Source organism: Egretta garzetta, unplaced genomic scaffold, assembly GCF_000687185.1.
Source record: "Egretta garzetta isolate BGI_Z169 unplaced genomic scaffold, ASM68718v1 scaffold81, whole genome shotgun sequence".
In the NCBI taxonomy this organism is placed as follows: domain Eukaryota; kingdom Metazoa; phylum Chordata; class Aves; order Pelecaniformes; family Ardeidae; genus Egretta; species Egretta garzetta.
Window position 1 is genome coordinate 6,237,820 of NW_009258671.1, and position 5,773 is coordinate 6,243,592.

The following is a 5,773-nucleotide window of genomic DNA, read 5'->3' on the forward strand; positions in this document are numbered from 1 at the left end:
GCACGATTTAAAAATTCCCCCCCTTTTCCCCACCCAGCCACTAAGTTTAGGGGTTAGTGCACTTCCTACTCAGTTGCCTGCACCAAACGTCAGGCCTATTGCTCTGTAGCTTCCCAGACTCCTCCCCCCTCCCCAAATCCTTCCAACTGCACCCCCAATCCTTCCACCGCAGCACCGGGGATGGACTCATAAGGTGCCAATGCTGGGGAAGCTCACTGGAAAGCACCTGAAGCTGTTCCCAGCCCTTTCCATCAAGGGAGCTCTCCAGGCCTCAGCTCTGGCCCCATCTAGTCACAGAATCTCAGGAGGCTTGGGGTTGGAAGGCACCTCTGGAGACCATTTGCCCAAGCCCCCTTGTCAAAGCACAGTTACCCAGAGCTGAGACTGTGACAAGGACTGGTTGGATACCTGCCACAGGAATTTCTCCCAACAGAGCAAGAAACCTGCTAATGCATGTTTTCTGACAACACATCCTTTGCAAAGTATTGCATATAATTTCCATGACCTTGCTTGCTACATTTAAAAGCCTAGTACAGGAAAAATGCAAATTAAAAAAAAAACAGATCAAAAAATCCAGTCCAAACAAAAATTCTAAAATAAACAGACACAGCTTAATGTATAAGGTAAAGGCTAATAGTTAAATGATACCAAGTTTCCCTTGTTCCAGGCACAAAGAGGATAAAACATAGTACAAAGGGAACAGACATGGAAGATCTTGTAACTCCTCTGTGCAAGGACTTTACTCAATCTGATGCTGCTGGATCAGCACATGCTCACGTCTACTCTTGGTGCCCCTCAGTGGTTCTGGAGCACCCTGCAGTGAGCAAAGGGGTTCCTGCCCTATGTGACTGTGAATGTGCTTTACTGATATTTTCCTTGGTAGCAAAACCACAGAAAACAAAAAAATACAAACAACCAAAACTGGATGACAATTGGATGATTGGGTGATGGTACATCATAGCTGTACATGAAGCCGACTTACATGAAGCCAAACAAGTATCACCAGTTTCTGCAATCCTCTCTTTTTCAAATTGCAACAGCAGATACTCAGAAGTCCCTGAAACCTGGCAAATCATTCCTAATAGGAAAATTGTACACTGCTGAGCAATAGTGTTATAGAACATCATCAGATCTTCATGACAGTTCAGGTAGTGATTAAAAATGTCAAGAAATAAACTGTATAAATTCTTTAAAGGCATGTGTTTAGCTATGCCGGAGAATGAAACATTCACATTCTCAGTTCACACTAAAAGCAATTAGAATTGCTTTTACGTATTTACATTAGAACTGTATAATTCTCAGATTATGACTTCTGTGGAAGTTCTCAAACCTCCAGGCCTAGACCTTAGTATAAACAACCATCTCAGCCAGAGGGGATCAGATGCTGGGGAAACATAGGAGAGTTGCAGCTCTTAGCATGAGGCACTGAGACTGGGGCAGGGCTGAAGAATCTGGTACAGCTGAGATCAACCAGAATATGTTATGAAAACCCAAATCTAGTTTCAAAGGCTAAACAAACGTATACTGCAGTATGCCTTCCCTTCTTTCTTTGTCTTATCATCGTTCATCTTTGTTGCACAATTTTAATGCAACTTCAACTACTTTATGCCATTAAACTATTGAAAAGCTACATTTCTGGCACATCAAGTAGAAACATGGCAACATAGCTCTAATCAACCTTGGAAATGGTTGCACCGGTCCCAGCTGTCTTCAGGAGAACGAGTCAAGTACTGTTGAGTTTAGTGATGTCCCTTCAAGTAAGTGTGTGGACATATGAACAGGAAAACACTGGAAGGGGTGTAAATTTGCTACCAATTCAGTAACAAAAACAGAGAAGAAAAAGGCCCGACAACGTGCTGCTGCATACCCAGGTAGCTGCTAGGAGTCTTGAACAATATCACTGATCTCAAGCAGCCTGACAGGAGTATTTTTGGAACCCACCAGAAAACAGCTGAAGAATTCCATTTGCTCCAGATTTACATTACCAGCAAGAGTAGAAGAGGTAAGGTTTGACAATACCAACATGCAGTGGGTGACTAATCAGTCTGTTAGGCATGGAAGAGCAAAGCAGTGCCAAACAGGGATGAATCCACTAGCTAATTCCCCTCTCATTTAGGGGAATTAGTATTTAGCATTTTAGCAACAGCTTTAGAGCTCCTCCTTCTGACCCTAGAGAGAATGGCAGACCAAGCATGTGTGAATATTTGAGGTGAGATGAGAGTAAGTATTGTAATTGTAATAGGCATATTAGGTCACAGCATAAGATACTGCAGCTATATACAGAGAACACTTAAGGTACCTGTCTCTCAGCTGTACCTTTTATACTTAATCACAACTTCACCTTTCCAGAGGGAAATCTGCAATATCCAATTTCACTTACACTTTTTTTAGAACTAAGTTTTCCCCTGAAATAATAGAAAGAAAAAGTGAAAATACCCACTTGTATGGCCTTAATGCAGTGCTGGATAGACACTCCATGGGGTAAGAAGAATTAAAAGCAAGCCACAGCAAAGATTTGGAAGATATTAGCAAGTTTCTGGAAAAAAAACCAAAAAACAAAACCCAAACCAGATAGTGGGGAGAAATTATATGGCAGTTTTTATAGCTATTGATTCCCTAATCATTGTGCGGAGAAATGATATAGCAGTTTTTATAGCTGTTGATTCCCTAATCACTATACAGAATGCAGCAATAGATGTGATGGCATCTTGCCGAAGTTATCCAGAAAAAAACATACAGACTCTGTCTGTTATTTGCAACAGAGAGAACCAATGATGTAAGTGAGTAATGGCCACAAACAGAAAATCACATAGCCAGATGTGGCAACATCATTCAGCTTCAATTAAGCTTCTGTCTCCCTAAATACAATAAGCAGTAGTCTAAGATTAGCGGAAAATGGTCAGTAATGCTATTACACTTAGATAGAGTAGGAAATTTGTTGAATGAATTAAGATAGAGCTGTACCAGCTTCCAAAAAACCAGGCATGCTCAATTTCAGTTAAGTGAGCTTGCTGAAGAGCTTCATCAGATATAAAAAAAAAAAAAAAAAAAAAAAAAAGCAGCTTTCTCAGACAGCTACACTTTGACAGGATTAGCTTGCACCCAGCATCAGTGCTATCTGAGAATGGTGGCATATCAATTCATAACAGAGAAGCAGTTCTTCTGTTACCAGTGCTGCTAGCTACAGCCACAACATAAGCAAGCTCAGAGATAGCATATCGGAACAGTGCATGTGAACACTAACCCCTAAGCCAACCCTTGCAGCAGGAAAAGATCAAGTTTAGATATAAGTATTGCCACTAAGACGACTCTGAACCCCACTGATGGCTGCCAGCACCTAATAACGAGTGTAGCAATGGCTCAGTATCAAAGTTATCCAGCCACCAAGGAGGGGACTCTAGCCCAGAGCCCAGTGCTGTGCCACTCAGCTCTCCCTTCCCGCAGGAATTAAGACTTTTACCAGGACTAAGAAGAAATACTAGACTTGTGGTTTCCATCAGACCACCACTGAGGTGCAGGGCAAGCAAAGAGCTCGTTATTTGTTAATCTGGAAGTCACAAAGAACTAGCACTTCCTCAGCTTCACTCCTTGGGGTCTCTCCACGCTACTCTTACACACAAGAGACCTGTTTTGTGGAAAACACAGTATTAGACTTGGTGCGTTGTATTGTTTGGCTGCTAATGGAAAACAGCAGATAAACTTCCATTTTGAATATGTACAGATACAAAAGGGATTGGCGGACCGACAAGTAAAGGCAGTTAGTAGTAGTCACAGGGCTAACGTACCACCAGAGAAGAGATCTGTCTCTCTTTATTATAAGAGCAATTGCACCTTTACCTTAACAAGTACGTGGCGAGGCAGAACCTGCCATGCTGCGTAGTATGGAGCACCTGAGTCACTGCCAGGAGCGAGTGAGCCAGGCAACAGCAACGTGCTTGTTAGTGCCAGCAGCACAGGTGAGCCTCTGCTCACAAGTGTGCAGCAGGAGTTCAAGGTGAAAAGAAACAATCTGGTGGCAGCTGGCAACCTGGTTGTAAGCAGCAGCCTCACAAAATGACAAGGTTAAGAAAGCAAGTCAGGGCTCAGTTTCAGACTCACCCTGGAGCTTTCTGTCCCTTGCTATTTTCATATCCTTCTGGACTTACAGGACTGGTTGGGGTTACGGGAAATGGACCAAAACCACAGATTTGCAGTTCAAGTCTAACCCATAGTTGTGAGCATTAGCTTTCACGTGGGCATTAAAATTTCCTAGGAATGATTCTAAGCCCGCATTTGGGTGATGGCCTAAGCTGAAGTCATAGCAGCCCCAGCCCCAGAATGACACAAGAGCTAACCCAGAATTCCCTGTGTCCAGTGCGGGACTAGGCTTTCGTGTCAACTGTTAGATGCCAACCCCAGTACATAGCTCTGCTGCTCACTTCCTAAGTAGAAGGCAGACGTGTAGTTTGTGAAGGCTGAGCTGGTGCCCTCATCCTCAACTTCAGAGCTGCTCTCTCTAGTTTTTATTCCTGGCTTAGCTCAGCACTGGCAATCACAGGTTCTTCCCACATCATCCCATGCCTACACAGAGTGGCTGGAAACATCAGTTCCTAGCGTCAGAAACAGCCAGAGAATATTGGACTGAGTGGGGTGTTGCTGATCTAATTCAGGAATTGTGTGGGAAGGGAGGGCTGCAAGGATCACGTCGAAGGGTGGACAGATGAAGCAGGGAGCATGACTTGCTCCAGCACTGCTGTAGGATCCTTCAGATCCCACAATGAAGTGACCATAAAGCAACGTGCCAATGGATCACTCCACTGAGCACCTTGTCCATAAAGGGACTGCTGTGCAGAGTCCTCTGCCCAAAAGGTCGGGGCCTGCCTACAGTTTAGATCATGCTCTGTAGTACTGGAAGGTGAAAACTGTTGTGTCCATTATGTAGCAGGTAAAAAGGTCTGCGGGAAATGATCTCTCATGGCTACAAGAATCCAGACATATTCTGGTATGCACTAGCTCTTTTCTTCACCTCCTGCAAAGACATTATAAAGATGAGGACTAATGCATGGGCAGAGAGGCTGCGTTTCACTCACAGCACTGATACTGGCACAGCTACACAGATCCTATCTTTGCCTCAGAGTTAAGAAAATGAAGAAAAACAGCGTAAGCTGAAAAAGAGATCTAATGTGATTAAAACACAAGAAGGAAAAAACCAATCAAATATGAAGCAATAAATCAATTGGCATTTCCCACAGCTGAACCACAGGAGCTGAGATTGCCTTCAAGATATGCTATATTTCTGTGTAACACAGGTAGGGGTCAGGGACCCCTGAGAGATCAGATATCTCTGGCCAAGGGCTGCTTAGCGTCGCAGCACCAGGACCATCCCCAGCCACCAGAAAAAACGCCAAAGAAATACCCTCTAATCACTGACCCAAGAAACTGCCTAAATTTCAGCAGAGCTACCCTGCAAGAGGAAGGGGCGGGATTTGGCCGTGTTAACATACCGCACTGGGACGGCTCTTGCTGACATGGCTGTAGCTGCGCAGCTCTACGCCACCAGAGGAGGGAGGGACGTAGGCCCACAGGTGCACGAGATGCCTCTCTCAGAGACAGCTTATTCCTACCCAACCCAGAAATAGGGGGAACAAGGCACAACCCACCCCAAATCCACTCCGTTCCCCCAGTACTGCCCAGAAGGGGGGACATGGCCCCCAGCCTCACAGAGCCTTCTGGAAGGTTCTGCCATGGCAGCACCACCCCCTCAGCTGCTGCCCCCAGCCCAGCTGCGGTGGCG

At 44.8% G+C, this 5,773-nt stretch overlaps 1 protein-coding gene and 1 long non-coding RNA gene across 3 annotated transcripts in view; one reads left to right on the forward strand and one right to left on the reverse strand.

Annotated features, from left to right (window-relative positions):
• The window catches only part of LOC104135149 (lactosylceramide 4-alpha-galactosyltransferase), a 35,793-nt gene that overhangs the window by 3,746 nt on the left and 26,274 nt on the right, over window positions 1-5,773 (reverse strand). The gene's annotated exons all lie outside the window — the stretch shown is intronic.
• LOC118451652 overlaps window positions 41-5,773 on the forward strand; it is a 15,301-nt gene continuing 9,568 nt past the window's right edge. Inside the window, exons 1-2 of the long non-coding RNA XR_004841157.1 lie at window positions 41-356; window positions 3,952-3,956. This is a non-coding gene — a long non-coding RNA (uncharacterized LOC118451652). The remainder of the gene's footprint in view (window positions 357-3,951; window positions 3,957-5,773) is intronic.